The sequence below is a fragment of the Oculina patagonica genome, chromosome 7 (assembly GCF_052425735.1).
Source record: "Oculina patagonica isolate OP01 chromosome 7, crgOcupat, whole genome shotgun sequence".
Classification (NCBI taxonomy): domain Eukaryota; kingdom Metazoa; phylum Cnidaria; class Anthozoa; order Scleractinia; family Oculinidae; genus Oculina; species Oculina patagonica.
Window position 1 is genome coordinate 9,317,247 of NC_135764.1, and position 16,936 is coordinate 9,334,182.

At 39.2% G+C, this 16,936-nt stretch overlaps 1 pseudogene across 1 annotated transcript; it reads left to right on the plus strand.

Annotated features, from left to right (window-relative positions):
* The first annotated feature begins 5,566 nt into the window (after window positions 1-5,566).
* LOC144659864 (uncharacterized) lies at window positions 5,567-16,702 on the plus strand (annotated as a pseudogene). The gene is made up of 5 exons (XR_013571978.1): window positions 5,567-5,777; window positions 6,315-6,464; window positions 8,088-8,177; window positions 8,545-8,796; window positions 15,260-16,702. The product of XR_013571978.1 is annotated as an uncharacterized LOC144659864 (transcript).
* Window positions 16,703-16,936: the final 234 nt, after the last annotated feature.

A 16,936-nucleotide genomic window follows, 5' to 3' on the forward strand; every position in this document is an offset into this window, starting at 1 on the left:
ACACTCTAATAAACAAAAATAAATGAAAACTTAGCTGGCGTTTACACTCTCTCTTTCGTACTTTGGACGTTTATACCAAATAGTGTATAAATGGTGATATATTGCGTTGGCTAAATATAGTTATTTTCTATGTTATTCGATGTTACTCATGATCAGTGAATATGAAAGGAATATATATTTTTTTAGTTTTAATAGATTTCCTGCACCCAACCACCGCTCTTTTCATTTCTCTCTTAGCTTCACTGGTAAATTTTATGTGTGCGCATGGCTATTCGCTGCGGTGTTGTTAGGAGGTTAAGTAGGCCAAGCGTGTTTTTAGACCAACTCCTAAACAATGTGGAATAAATGGTAATAACATTTGACAAAGTGATTACCGTATTTATTCGATTAAGCGCCCAACCTCGAATAAGCGCCCACCTCGAATTAGCGCCCACCCTGTAGGTAGGAAAAGTTATTAAGCGCCCAGCCTCGAATAAGCGCCCACCTCTCACCCCCCTTCAAGAAATATTGAAGTGCGCAAGAGGATTACTTTGATTACTATTGAAATTGAGATTGAAATTGACTTGGTACTACTAAGAGAATTCCACGAAAACCGAGTTTTCTTAGTACTTTACAGACAGTTTCAATGAACATTTTTGTTATTATTCATTGTTTTGTTGTAAAATAAACTTACTACTTGCGAGAAATGGTGAAAATTTAATAAGCGCCCAGCCTCGAATAAGCGCCCACTCTGAAGGTCCAAAAATTTAATAAGCGCCCAGGGCGCTTAATCCAATAAATACGGTAATAAACAAAAGAAAAATACAAATTAATACGGAACGCAAGCATGGAATTATACGAGTTTTATACATGAGGATTGATCAGATCGTCACTGACCTACTATGCTTTTGGATGAAATCACTCTGATTTACTGAAAAATCTGTGGCCTTGGAATGTCTACGGAAAAAGAAGAAAAAATGTCACAACCACTTCAAACCCCAAATTGAAAAAACTTCTAAAAGGGGAGGCTTCACCTCGTCGTCCAAACCCTTACCCTTCCACATACCATTTTTGACAGAAAAATAAAAGTAACCCTTTCTTTAACCTTCCATAGAAAATGGTACCCCAAATACATAACTATATATAGAAATACTGCATCCCTTTTTCTGACGTTTTCGGTACTTTGAGTGAAACAGCCATTAGGTGCGTCTGCTCGAGATATTTTGAATGGCCCTTGTTAATACCTCAATGACAGTTTTTATCACCCTTTCTATACTTTTTCTCGTGCAAACCCTACTCTATTACATACCTCCAACATTGAAAAGGAACCCCTTTCGGGTGGCGCCACCCCGTATAGTCTACTATAGGACGCAACCCCCCCCCCCCTCTTCCCCCTCTCTCCCCATTGGGACTTCAAGCAGCTGTTGCTATTAAACGTAACCAGGATTTCATTACTTTTGTAACCAGTTGACTAGAGCTTCCCACATAGGGCCGTTAGTTATCACGAAAGAAGTCACAAAATAACATTGCCGAAATATAAGAAAGAGTTAGACCATGAAAAATATGTTTGTGGCAGGTAGGAGTGTTGACGCAAAGACAATAGCAACAGCAGACTGATTTTCTCATGTCTACGAATTCTAATATAAATGGCTAAATTCACGTTATGCTCAACAACACAACCTTTCGTCTGAATAGTTTGAACCGCCTACTTTTAAATAATTAACTATGACAAACCAATTGTTTTAAACAATTTTAAAGGCCCACATCCGCATTAATTATATATTGAGCGAGGAGTAAACTGAAAGCTACTGAAGTTAATGTATGTAAAAAACATGAGGAATAACGTTGCTGCAGTAAGTACGACTTCTTCTTTTCATTATAGTCCTCCTCTAGCTTTCAAAACCTCTTTAAAAACCTCTTCTTTTTCTACAGAAAATTGCGCACAATTTTGAAATTCGATAGCAGCTTTACTTTAGCTTATCAAATAAGCTTTTAAGCTTTCAAGATTTTTGTCTGCAAGTTTTATAACACTGAATCATGACTGCACAACTTGCTTCACAAAATGCTAGTTAAATTTTTTTTGTAACTGCTACGTTCATACTTCTGTATTAGCTTACGCACAAGAAGAGTGAAAGCCAGACTATTTCCCATCTGGCAAACACAGTCAGCGCTACAATTACAATCTTTATTTCGTGCCCAAAAAAATTTTTACAATAAAAATAAATACATGCAATTTGAAATTACAACAACAACAAAACAGAGCACAGTCACTTAGAAATAGCTAAGGCTAATCGAGCTTAGTGGCAGGGCCAAGCGGAAAAAAATATTGCATTAAAGTTACATAGTATATGTGCCCAAAAAAATGAAAAAAAAGTACATCAATGTACCAGTCAGTAGTTGGAGATAATCGATTCTTTTAAGAGATTTTAAAACAAGCACGACTCTTAGATTTAAGTGAGTCGTCAATGGAATTCCAAACTTTCGCACCGAAAAAAACGAATGTCCCTTTATTTTGCAAAACTAATCTTAGCATAACATAACATTTTTCAGCACCTAAGGTTCTCTTTCTGAGGAGAAAAGTAGCCGAGTCGAGCACTTCTAATCGTCTCATCCCTGGCTTCACGTATCACATTCCACACGGGAAATTTGCCACTTAGGCCATCCCAATAAAATGTTTCGTTTCCCATCGCCCCGTCCCTTGTAATGCATATGGTGGGTTGGTCGGTCGGGCCAAAATAAAAGAACGAACACTTTAAGGGGTCTGGGTTCATTTAAGATGTGTTTCAGTCGATCTCGCTGATAATGTTGGAACAATCGTTAATGCCCTTGGCACAAAACAGCCTTTGAAAAATTTAGTATCGCTGTTAATTGAAGACAAGGACATCAAATCTTATAATACCAACTGTTGTTAATAAAACAAGATCGTGTGCTTGTTAATTAAAGTACTCGCCTCTTTGACTAGTGAATCTGGATTTTTTTTACATTTCGAAAAAAATGAAACGGTTGGGCGATGGGAAACAAAACATTTTATTGGGATGGCCTTAGCCAAACTGCAGTTGAAAAGCGGCTTAGCCAGCATTTTGTGCAGCGAGTTGCATGGGCATGATTGTCGTAAAACTTGCAAAAATGTAACCAGCGCGCAAATAAATAGGTTCGGGCTATGGCTAATTTGGTTTAGTATAAACGTCAGGTAGTTAAAAGTTTAGGATTGGGGATACCTGATAACATATATTTTTAATAAACAAGAAAGGCTTGTGGTACAGACATCTTTTGGTCGTTGCATTCTTTCTTAAAATGAGCCTTCTTGTAACGAGTTTTCTAAATCGCTTGCTACAGGTAGGCACAAAACATGCACGATTAGGAAGAGAAAAGAGACTTTGGGCTTAGCATGAAAGTTTTCTTGTCAATTATTTGAAATAAAAAACTCTGGAATATACAGTAGTTTAACCAAAAGCAGATAGGTTTATGTTAAACAAGGAAAACTCAATTGTAATTTAAATTAATTTTAAGCAATTAAAAATTAAAATCTCTAATTGGAAACACGCTATTCGGACTTGCGGCGAAAAACTCGTTAGTGGCGAAATTGAATAACTGATTCAAGTATCATTCATCCATTCATTTGTTCGCTTATAATCTCTTGTATTATTAATTAAGGGAAATTTGCCCCCCGCTTATTTAAAAATTAAAAACAAAAGATAAACACTAAAGAACTAGGTTTATATATAACACTTATCCGCTGGATAGCGATTCTGATACGGTGGATAGCGTTATCCAGCTTTCGAACAACCGGGGCCTGTTTATTAGAAAATTGTCGAGTCATCAAATTGGTAAATGCAATTGATGGAAGTGCTCTTGACGGCCACGTGATTGCATCCATGAGAGCGACAAGAATCGAAATTTGTCCTTTTAGTTATTTCAACAAAAGTCTTGTCGTTCCTCGCTATTTTATTTCTTCTATGCTGCTGTTTAAACTCCGTATCGCTTGTCGAAATTTACCCTAACAACGTATCATTCGTTAGCTAGAATGAACACCATTTCATTTGTGGACTGATGGCCCGAGTTGAGCGAAATCCTACACATTTGACACATTTAAAGGAAAAGACCGATGCCGAAACCTGTATCTTTGCGTTAGGCAATTGAAGAATCGTGGAGATTTTTATGCAGCAAAATTGTAAGACATGGCACCGGCCTCAAAGAAAATAGTGAAACTCGGCTTTTTTTAATTAGTTTCACCCTAATCAGGTCATGATATTTATGTATATGGCTTAACATTCGAGCCAAGTTAATTCGCCGAAAAGAGTGGCTGAAATCATGCAACGAAACAAGCAATGGCTCAGTTATGAAACGGCAATTCAAGCGATTCTCTCCGTTTGGGAATTTGGACAGACCAGAATTTCATCGTTTCATACTTTAACCTATTTCCAAATTATATTAATATCAACTGATCTTTGCAGAGTTCAAAATAAAAGTAAACAAAACAAAAGCTGAAAATACTGGAACCAGTATTGCGATCGGCATAGGAAATTTATAAAATGAACGGTTATGTAAAATTCCAATAAATACCCAGACCAAAAATCGTCATTTCGATTAGCATGTATATGTTAAAAAAGTTTCGTTCCTCAAAGCAATAAAGATCAAATAATCTGATGACCATGATGGCAAAATAGACAAAGCCCGGGAGGGGGGCACTTCCTATAAATGGGCTAATGGGGATGTGCCGCTGGATGGAGTCGCATTTTCACGACTGGACTGACTATAATGGGGTCGCCTTTTCAAGCATTTTTTATAGGGTGACTAGAATGGGGTCACAATTTTACAATTTTTAGGGATTTTGAGAGTAAGAAAATTCTGGCAAGTTGTGATTTATAAACGGAAAGATTCGCTGAAAAAAATGTTACCGTATTTATTGCTGTTGCTTATTATTTGACAAACGGCTCCCATTAAATTTCCGGTCTTGAAATCACAACTTAAACATTGACGGTATGTTTGAAAATGTTTATGGTAAGCAAATGTACCAGAATGTTTATAGTGTAGTTGTAAAGTAAAGTGTTCTTCATTCAGTGTATTAAAAGTGTCAATTCATTTTAGAATGACTTAGTTTAAAGGATTTATACGGTAGACGCAAAGACAGAAAGTGACTAAGTTGGGTCGTGGAAATTACATTTACCCAAAAGTGACTAAGATGGGTTCTATAATTGGCCATTGGAAAACGGTTTTCACACTGATGAAGGGCTATGCACGAAACGTTTGTGTTCATTACACAAAATGACACTGTTCACAACATTTTTTTAGTTTTTTTGTTTTATAGAATATGGGGTAGGCGTTCTGAGAGGCCAGCGGCACATACCCAACAAAGATTGTCCCAAGTACCCTCCCCCCCCCCCCCCCCGGGGGAGACAAATAGGACCGTCACACTCATAGCTCATTTGACTTTTTGTAAGTTTCTGTCTTTTTGTCTCATTTCAGTGAACGACTTACCAAAATGGTTTGGATAATAGTTTTTCGTGTGATGCTCAACCTTTTCCTGGGTCAGACGCTGTGTAAAGCAGATACTCAACAATGTAAAAGTGAATACTCCATATTAAAGATGATGTTGAAAGGACACATCTTCAAATCGATCAAGACATCAATGTCATTTGAGTGTCTTCAGGCCTGTCACAATGACGTCAGATGTCAAGGTTTTAACTACGTCATCTCCAAAAACATGTGTGAGTTGAATGACCGCACCAAGGAAGCCAGACCAGAAGATTTCGTTCCTAACTCTGACAGATACTATGTCAAACGAGTTAGAAAGAGAGGTAAAAGTTTCAATACAACACAAAACACAGTCAAATAAGTGGAGCCTGTTATGTGAATGTTTGATAAATAAAATAAAAAAAAGTTGCTTAAAACTAGTAATTGTTTCAGTGCTTAATTGTCAGTTATCCACAGAACTGATAAAAGAAGCAGTGTGTAATGTAAATGTTGTGCTTCAATATTATCCTGGAACAATTTGGTATTTTCCTAGTTTTATATTAATATCACCATGCACCAGGACAAAGGAAAAAATAACAAAGTGCGCCAAGCCGGGGTAAAATTAAACCATAACACAGATATATAAACAAGACTCGGAAGAAAAAAATAACAATTGCAAAGACGCGTATTATACAATTTCTGCCGAATTACACCTACACACATCCTCACCATCTTATTTAGAAATCTAGCACGACATTTGTCAGGGGCAAACATACAATTTGAAATTGGAATTAATTTGAGCTGAATAAAGAGTTTACCATAGCTCTCGTAAAGAAGTTATCATTTGTTTGTGACAGACACAATTGTTTGTACATTCACAGCTCCACTCGGTTCGATTCCTGAGCTGCCTGCTGAATCATGTAAAGAGATCAAGGCAAGTGAAGGAATACAAGCGGTCAGTGGAAAATACTGGTTTCATTCGTTAAAACATGGCAAGTCTGTTCTCGCTTACTGCGACATGGAGACAGAAGGTAACTAACTTGTTAAAGTAATTTTCACTTGAGTGACGGAAGCAATTCGCATTTGCTTTGCTTTTGCATTTCTACTCGCTCTACGATTTGTTTGAGAAAATCGCGCGACTTTATCAACCAATCAGGAGTCAGAAGACTAATACCAATTGTGACTTAGGCCCCGTTTACACGGGTCCGGACAAATTTTTGCACGGATGAATTTTGTTCCTGGACCGCCTGTTTACATGGATCCGTGCAACTTTTAGACCAGTCGCGGTATTTGAATGGCTTTTTTACGTCTCTGTTGTGATTGGTTATATTTTAAGCCAATCATGTTGCAGATGATGCAGTAAGCGACAAATAAAACATGGCGGGAGACAAAAACTTTGGCTTTGGCTTTCTGGCCCGTGACTTTTTCCTCAGTTGGTTGTTTCGTAAGCTGTACATGCTCACCAAGAAATTTAAACGTGTAAGATGCCTCGATCGATGAAGAAGATCGGAAACAATAGCCATTTGCAGCAACGTGTACTGCAAAAGCCCAGCTAATCCGGCCAAAATAGCGATGCATGCTGCTGTCGCTCGTCTTCTCATATCTGCAATCTGCGTTTTTGCTTCTTTTGTCTTAAATTTAAGACAAAAATTTGCAAAAAATTTGAAAAATTTGTCCGGACCCGTATAAACGGGGCTTTACTCGCACACTTTTTCCGCGCGTTGTATTGGCTACATGCATTATAATGCTTGGAGTTTTGAATAGTCTACTGGATTGTTTGCTTACTCCGTGATTAGCCAGAGTGATACTTTGGTTTTGGTTTTGGGGCACTATATTAAAAACCCGCTCTAATGATTTAGTGCAGACTATGTTCTGCTGATACCAGGACTCGCACGCGTTTCTAACACCTCATGGACGCAAATCGGTTATTATCATATTATTATGCAAATCAGATTATTAAGTTCTTCTATTTGCACATTGAACATATATTTAACACATTCCCTGCGACATTGCGTGGAATATCGCCTTATACTTTCTAAAATCAGACGCTATTGCGCAAGACTGAGCAGAATAATTGTTTTATTATTGAACGAATTGTCAACGAAAAATAGTTAACAGCTAAAACCACGACTGTAATTATACAGCGCATTACAAGACCGGACGAATCTTGATAAGCAACGTGTATATCGAAGAAATTCTGTTATGTACGGATGACAGATATTTGATGGCTTTGTGGCCATAGATGGGTTTCGTGACAATTTGTTGAATTATAGGGCGAATAATTATTTTGTCAATTTATCAATGGTTATAATTAACAATTATCCTGCGAAATCGCGCGGAATATCGCCTGATACTTATCCGACGAGGCCGTTGGCCGAGTTGGCTAAAATCAGACGATATTCCGCAAGATTGAGCAGGATAATTGTTTTATTATTCAACAAATTGTCAACGAAACACACCTTGCAAATAAAAAAGAGGGTAAATATGCAGCGCTTTACAAGATTTTGGACGAATCTTTGCAACCTACGTATATCGCAGGATATCTGTTATGTACGGATGACAGATAACGTTAGCATTTTGACCATAAATGGGCAGCGCGCGCATGTGTGATAAGTACATTGACGTTGAGTTCTGACGTTATGTTTCGATTGCAGATGTAGATGAATGTGTCGAGGACTTGCATGCACGTGACGACAGTAGCTACTGCAGCAATACTGTGGGATCTTACACTTGCAAAAGTCACCGTGAGTCTCAGATTGTAGAATTTCCAGTATTTTCTTTTCAATACAAGTAATTCCCACTGCTGTTCTTCAGTTACTGCATACCTTTAAAACGGAAAACCCTAAAACGGATTTGTGCACCTTTTGCTGACGACGTTCTGCGAAGTATCACATTGTTGAACTTTTAAAATCCCTTTGAGCTAGAGCATAAGACGGAAGATTAAGACCCTTAAAGTAGAAAATTACTAGTATTTTCTTTTGAGTTGATTTAGGGATTAGGTATTTGTCATTTCACTCGAGGCACTTCATGACATTTTTTAGACCGAGAAAACCACTACGGGTATATGTTATTAAACATGATTTCCCTGCACCTTTTGTTTCTTTTGACAAGGTGGCCTTGGCACGTCCATTATTCTTGGCAGTCAGCTCGAACTTGATAAATATTTGGAGACGTTGATACTTTATTTAGACCCAGTCCTCACGAGTTCTTCCTCAAGTAAGTTCGTGAAGTGTTACCATGGAAAGACGAATGGTTGGGACACTACAACGTTTCACTCCAAGTGTGATGGAAAGGGTCCTACAGTCACTATTATCAAAGCCGAGGACCACATATTCGGTGGATACACCGACGTGTCTTGGCATAGTAAGTATTACAAAAATTAACCATTGAACTTCAAATGTTGTCACAGTATTTCGTCAATTAAGGGCCTCATAAGCCTCATGTTAATAATCGTAATCATATTGGTGAGACTTCTCGCCATCTTTCGACAAGGGTTAAAGAGCACACTTTAACTGATAAAAACTCTCATGTTTTTAATATTAGATTCTGCTAAAACATCCTACGGTCTTAAATTAAAAGAAGCTTTTTATATTAACAGTTTAAAACCTGAATTAAACACTCAAATTCAATGTTTTAGCAATTACTTGTCTTAGTCTGGGTTTTTGCTGTAGACAATAGCTACAATTTGTAACGGTATCAGTTAGTATCAGACACTTTGTAACGGTTGGAGCCCTTTCACACGGGCTCCAACATGGCGTTTCCATACTGTGCTCTCTAAATTTGTGTGGAATATTTTGACGGATAACTCGAGTACGGAATACCGTACAGACCTGAGACTTGAACACGTAGACTATCTAGTAATTTTCTACAACCTGAGATTCTTGATTTTTTTGACTCAATAGCTCTGGATTTTTGGATTTATTTTTTAGCAGCGCGTGACAGTAGCGTTACTAGCATGACTGTGAAACCAGCAATAAATACTGCATCTCGCTGATTTCCTTATTCCGATTAACAGCCACTTTGCAGACCTCCTCCTAATTCATATATTCATACATATTCATACATATCATATATTCGGTTTTTCGTAAATATTTTTCGCACAAAGAAGAAAAAAAACATTACAAAAAACAAAGAAAAACTGTAGTTTAAACAACCTTCACGAGTAAGATCCACATCCAGGCCATCCTGTCCCAAAGGAAACAAGAACTGCAAGCAGTTTATAATCGTGCGGGTAATGTTTGACCACCTGACCTCTTTCAGTGCTTTGGCTTAAAGGCACGGCGCCGCACAGTAAAATCTTTAGAAAAGCAGTCACTTGAGAAACACACAAGTCGTGTTTGCGTTAGTCACGGAGTGAACGTGACATGAATTTCCTTCACACGTCATCTTTTGCTTTTTAAAACCACATGCCTAGCCGGAAAAATGCCTGCCTTCGCATGCAAATATTTGTTTTGTTCCGAATGTTCAATAAAATAAACCCTGCTGTAGATTAAAAGCTCAAAGCAACTCCTCATAAACTCCCCACTAGCACAGCGAACGAAGACATCAACAATGCTATTGCATCACAGCACACTGGGGTTTTGAATCTGTCATGACGTAATTGTTCTTTATTTAGCTTGCACGACTTGTACATGTCAAACTGCGTTATTTTGCGGTATTCAGTACATTCCGGGTACGTAATACGACGTTTTGTTTTCGCTCTGAGCCAAACGCTTCAATAAAGTAGTTCTTCCTCAATAAAATTTCTTTAAAATGGAGTCTGGCTGAAAAAAGTGCACTGCAGAAAGCAGTGAAGCTTGCAGTTTCCGGCGAAGACAAAATTACGTGAATGACGTAGTACGTGTTTACTACGGAAATAGCTTTCGCAATTTAAATATTTTGTACTCGCTCTGAGACAAACGTAAGAATCTCCAAAAAGATGTTTCAGATTGATTTTTTTTTTTTTCAAGATAAGACCAAGAAATGTTTCGAAAAGTATTTGAATTTCGAAAGTTTTGAAGCCGTAAAAATTGTGCGTGTCTGAGCCGTGGAATTTATTAATTGGTATTGCGTTCACAATAATAGTTTGGACATGGCAAAGAAAGCAATATTTTGCAATGCGAATCTCCAGTACTCGCTCCAAGTCAAGACTTAAATGCCGGACACAAAAATATTATATATATTTTGCGTTTAACAGAGCATAGAGTACTCGTAAAATTAGACGGGAATAATTTTGTAACACAGCTTCCAGGGAGTAAACATTAAAACTTGTACGATTTGAACGTAATATTTCGCAAGTAATGAAAACTTGCGTGACCGTGACCAAGGGATCGGCTGGGCCGCGAGGTTCTGGAACGATTTACCGACAAAAAAAAAAAAAAAACGACAAAATCTGACACAGATTATGAATCGGGCCCAGGCCCCGCCCGATTAATAAGAGGTCTTTTTATTGTTAAAAGGAATTAAAATGTTTTTCAAACTCGGAGCGCAAATAAAATTTTTTAAAGCGTGAAATATTTCGTCTGATATCATCCAGACTTCATCAGTCACTGAGGTGGTGTTTTTTTAAGATGAATGTTAAGAAGACATTTCACTGCCTCGGGGGAGTTAAAATTCTGTCATAAATTGGAGCTAATTCAAAACCATTGTCTCTATTTAACAAAGGTTTTCTGAGTTTTATCTCAATGGCCTCTTTTACCCGGCGTTTAAAGGTGTTGATTTCGGTGGCTAACACTTTTGTCTTGCTTGTGTCTACCGAGTGGCCCTCCAGTCGACAATGTTCATGAATGGCTGACGAGTTCCTCGACTGATGTTCTTTCATTCTGGTTTCCAGTAAACGGGACGTTTCGCCAACGTACTCCTTGTTGCACTGTTCACATTGAACCTGGTACACAGTTCCGCATTTCTTTAGATTGGACGTTTTGTCCTTGACATGTACCAATTGCGACCTCAGGGAATTTACGGGTTTATGAATAAGTGTGACCTCGTGTGACTTAAACGCTCTTTGAAGGCGTTCAGAAATTCCTTTGATGTATGGCGCTGAAGCGTAGATTTTCTTCTCGTTTTCGGGCTCTTTCGTTCCAGACTTGGAATGCGGTATTGTTAGCATCCAATCTGGGTAGTTGTTTACTTTCAAAGCTTGTTTCACGTGTTGGGCTTCTCTTGTTTTGTCCTCGTCCACGGTAACCAAGGTCTGGGCTCGCAGCATCAGGGTGTTAACTACAGCTCTTTTGTGTTGAAGATGATGATTTGAGTGGAAGTTCAGGTACTGATCCGTGTGCGTAGGTTTACGGTACACGGAGATCTTGGTAGCACCATCTTGGTTTACGTGTACACAGGTGTCAAGGAACGGGATTTTACCCTCCTTTTCTTGTTCCGAAGTGAACTGGATGTGCTGATCAATCGAGTTCAAGTGATCAGAGAAAGAATCGACAGCAAGTTTGTGAATCTTGGCCATCGTGTCGTCAACATATCGGTACCACATAGTTGGCGGGGTCGGGGCGGTGTCCAGTGCTCTACTCTCAAACTGTTCCATGTAGAGATTAGCCACTATGGGAGAAATTGGGGACCCCATCGCAGCTCCTTGTTTCTGTTTGTAGAATTCATGCTGGTATGTGAAGTAGGTACTCGAAAGGCACATCTCAAGTAATGTGGATAATTGTGTGATATCCAGAGGGCATCTATCCGGCAGGCTACTGTCACCTTCCAGTTTCGTTTTGGTAACTGAGATGGCTTCATTAATCGGGATGCTAGTAAACAGTGCAGAAACATCGTATGAAACGAGTTTCTGTCCAGGAGGTACCTCAAGCTCTGCAATCTTGTTGACAAAGTCTTCACTGTTGACGATGTGATGACCGTTGAGGCCAACAAGAGGTTTCATAATCTTAGCAAGGAACTTGGCAGTGTCGTACATCACGCTACCAATGCTGGAGACTATTGGTCGTAACGGGGCGTCCTTCTTGTGAATCTTGGGCAGGCCGTAGAACTTTGGAACATTTTCCGCTGTGGGGTAGAGCTGGTTATACAGATAGCCAGGGATTTTTCCTTCCTTGCGCCAATTTCTCAAGGTTTGAATGAGCTTGTGTTTGATGGAACCAGTTGGGTTGGATGTCAGTTTCTCATATGTGTTGGTGTCGTCTAGTAAAGCCTTCACCTTGGTGTGGTAATCTTGTTTGTTAGGAATGACCGTAGTGCGCCCTTTGTCTGCTGGCAGGATGACAATTGAATCGTCCTTCGCCAAATATTTGATAGCTTCCCTTTCGGCTTTGCTGATGTTCGATCTTGGAGGTTTACTCTTGCTTATAATTTTAACTACTTCATTTCTCAGGCTCTCGGCTTGGCTCTTATCCTTCAGTTGGGTGCAAGCCAGTTCTGTGGCTGCTACGATATCTTCAACTGGAATCTTTGACGGGGTGACGCTAAAGTTCAAACCTTTCATAAGAACCCATTGTTCACTGTCGGTGAGAGAGCGGTCTGAAAGATTTATTACCCACTTTCTCTGATCAATTTTAGTGTCTTCGGTGTTCAACGTCGGCAGTTCAGTTTTTTGTTTACTTTGAAGGCGATCGAACTTATGCCTTTGGCGGCTCTTTGCCTCCTCAAAGTGCGACAAAGGGCGCACTACGGTCATTCTTAACAAACAAGATTACCACACCAAGGTGAAGGCTTTACTAGACGACACCAACACATATGAGAAACTGACATCCAACCCAACTGGTTCCATCAAAAACAAGCTCATTCAAACCTTGAGAAATTGGCGCAAGGAAGGAAAAATCCCTGGCTATCTGTATAACCAGCTCTACCCCACAGCGGAAAATGTTCCAAAGTTCTACGGCCTGCCCAAGATTCACAAGAAGGACGCCCCGTTACGACCAATAGTCTCCAGCATTGGTAGCGTGATGTACGACACTGCCAAGTTCCTTGCTAAGATTATGAAACCTCTTGTTGGCCTCAACGGTCATCACATCGTCAACAGTGAAGACTTTGTCAACAAGATTGCAGAGCTTGAGGTACCTCCTGGACAGAAACTCGTTTCATACGATGTTTCTGCACTGTTTACTAGCATCCCGATTAATGAAGCCATCTCAGTTACCAAAACGAAACTGGAAGGTGACAGTAGCCTGCCGGATAGATGCCCTCTGGATATCACACAATTATCCACATTACTTGAGATGTGCCTTTCGAGTACCTACTTCACATACCAGCATGAATTCTACAAACAGAAACAAGGAGCTGCGATGGGGTCCCCAATTTCTCCCATAGTGGCTAATCTCTACATGGAACAGTTTGAGAGTAGAGCACTGGACACCGCCCCGACCCCGCCAACTATGTGGTACCGATATGTTGACGACACGATGGCCAAGATTCACGAACAAGCTGTCGATTCTTTCTCTGATCACTTGAACTCGATTGATCAGCACATCCAGTTCACTTCGGAACAAGAAAAGGAGGGTAAAATCCCGTTCCTTGACACCTGTGTACACGTAAACCAAGATGGTGCTACCAAGATCTCCGTGTACCGTAAACCTACGCACACGGATCAGTACCTGAACTTCCACTCAAATCATCATCTTCAACACAAAAGAGCTGTAGTTAACACCCTGATGCTGCGAGCCCAGACCTTGGTTACCGTGGACGAGGACAAAACAAGAGAAGCCCAACACGTGAAACAAGCTTTGAAAGTAAACAACTACCCAGATTGGATGCTAACAATACCGCATTCCAAGTCTGGAACGAAAGAGCCCGAAAACGAGAAGAAAATCTACGCTTCAGCGCCATACATCAAAGGAATTTCTGAACGCCTTCAAAGAGCGTTTAAGTCACACGAGGTCACACTTATTCATAAACCCGTAAATTCCCTGAGGTCGCAATTGGTACATGTCAAGGACAAAACGTCCAATCTAAAGAAATGCGGAACTGTGTACCAGGTTCAATGTGAACAGTGCAACAAGGAGTACGTTGGCGAAACGTCCCGTTTACTGGAAACCAGAATGAAAGAACATCAGTCGAGGAACTCGTCAGCCATTCATGAACATTGTCGACTGGAGGGCCACTCGGTAGACACAAGCAAGACAAAAGTGTTAGCCACCGAAATCAACACCTTTAAACGCCGGGTAAAAGAGGCCATTGAGATAAAACTCAGAAAACCTTTGTTAAATAGAGACAATGGTTTTGAATTAGCTTCAATTTATGATAGAATTTTAACTCCCCCGAGGCAGTGAAATGTCTTCTTAACATTCATCTTAAAAAAACACCACCTCAGTGACTGATGAAGTCTGGATGATATCAGACGAAATATTTCACGCTTTAAAAAATTTTATTTGCGCTCCGAGTTTGAAAAACATTTTAATTCCTTTTAACTATGTATCCGGAGCAGGAAACCAATATTTTCAATTGTAGGTCTTTTATTGTTCATTGTACTATTTTATGCACACATTTCTTACAAATTTAAGGTTTGATCGATTGCCATTATTTTCAGGATCACTTGTACTGTTTCTATAACTTTTTTTATTATTTTATGGTTTGGATTACAATTGAAGTAAATCGGGGTAGATATTAGACTACAGATCCAACAAATCTTATTCTAGTAAGATCCTTCAACGAGAAAACATTAAAATGTTAATCAATTCTTTAATTTGAGTTATCAGAATTATTCATCTGCGTTAGAGCCTGAGTTAGTTCTCTGTAAAGAGTGTGTACAGTGGTAAACTCTTCCAAAAACTCGGCAACCTTTTCAAATGTGACAGTACTTAAAGTGTTTCAGTACCCAGTGTTCAATGTTTCTTCTTATGTTTGCAGTTCTATTTTAAGCTTCTTTGTCTCACTTTGCATCTCGCTCTTTTGTCAGACTCCTGCAGCTACTCTTCGGCAGCCAAGGCATTCATTTCTCGTTGTACAACATCAACGGATACGATCCTGTCAAACTGACGCAGTACCAGTACCCAGACTATGCTATGTATAGCTGCCACAATTACGGACCCACCTTTGGAGGTAACCCAGTTGGTCAACACGACATCTACATACCAAACTTTGCAGCCAACAACCAAAATTCTCTCACCCACTGTGGCTCGACCTATGCTCTACCCCCGGGATATTCAGCTGGTCTCTGTCCATTTTTTGCTGGAGGCAATAATTTCACACCGACGGATATTGAAGTGTTTTACGAGACAACTTCTTAAAACGGAGATAATACATCCTTAACATGCATTGAACAATTATCCTGCGAAATCGCGCGGTATATCGCCTGATACTTAGCCGTAGTCCGAGTTGGCCAAAATCAGACGTTTTTTTTCGCAAGATTGAGCAGGATAATTGTTTTCTTATTCAACAAATTGTCAACGAAAGCTATGTTACTGCTGAAAACGTTGTGGTTTTGCAGCCCTTTAGCAACCTACGTATATTTAACAATTATCCTGCCAAATCGCGCAGAATATCACCTGATACTTAGCCGACGAGGCCGTAGGCCGAGTTGGCTAAAATCAGACAATATTCCGCAAGATTGAGCAGGATAATTGTTTTATTATTCAGCAAATTGTTAACAAAATACATTTTGCAGCTAGAAAAAAATGGGGTTGTGCAGCATTTCCGAGATTTTGGACGAATCTTAACAACCTGCGTATACCGCAGGATATCTGTCATGACAGATAACAATCACATTTTTACCATATTTGGGCAGCGCGTGCATTTGTTGAATAATAACGCAGGATATCTGTCATGTGCGTACGAAGACTGAGATAACAAGGGCTTCCTGACCATATTTGGGAATCGTGACAATTTGGTGAATAATAAGTAGCATTTTATTGCTGTTTGCACTCGGCATGTTAGCAATGGAACCTAGCCTTTCTAAGACCAGTTTGTATGCACTAGAATGGCCTAGAATGGCGTTACCCACCCCCTTTAGAACATTATAAATAATCACTGCATTAATTGTTTGACTACAATTACTTAATTTGTTAAACCCTTTTAAACTGCGCGGCCTGACAACTTTAGACCGGTTTTTATATAACAGAGTATCGCCCCTAAAAAAGCGAGCTCCGGTTAGTATGAAACACAATCAGATCAAATAGTGTGGCGCAGTTTGTATATCACATAATCACCCAAAAAACCGTGACCTATCCTTTAAAGGAGTTTGTATGTAACATAACCACCTCGATTACCGTGTCAAAGCCAATAAAAATAAGCTTAATTAAGTCTGTTTAAGGATACATTTGACTTGTTTAAAACAATAAAAATGCAAGCAAGATAGAAGTTTCCATTTGATCTTTGCAATTGAGTAAGAAGTACTTTTGATATTAGAAGTTAGGTGTTGGGTCGTTCAAAATATGATATTGACATATTTTAGGTGCTTGGGTCAAAAAAAAACTGTACGGCTTGCTTTCTAAATTTAACTGAACAATTGTTATACTCTTGTAACCTTGTCATTGTACAAACAGATGTAACGTTTCCAAGGAACCAGTTTTTCCATGCAATATGTATCAACTACTAAAATATTTATTGCATAGGCAAATGAACAATGTAACTTAGT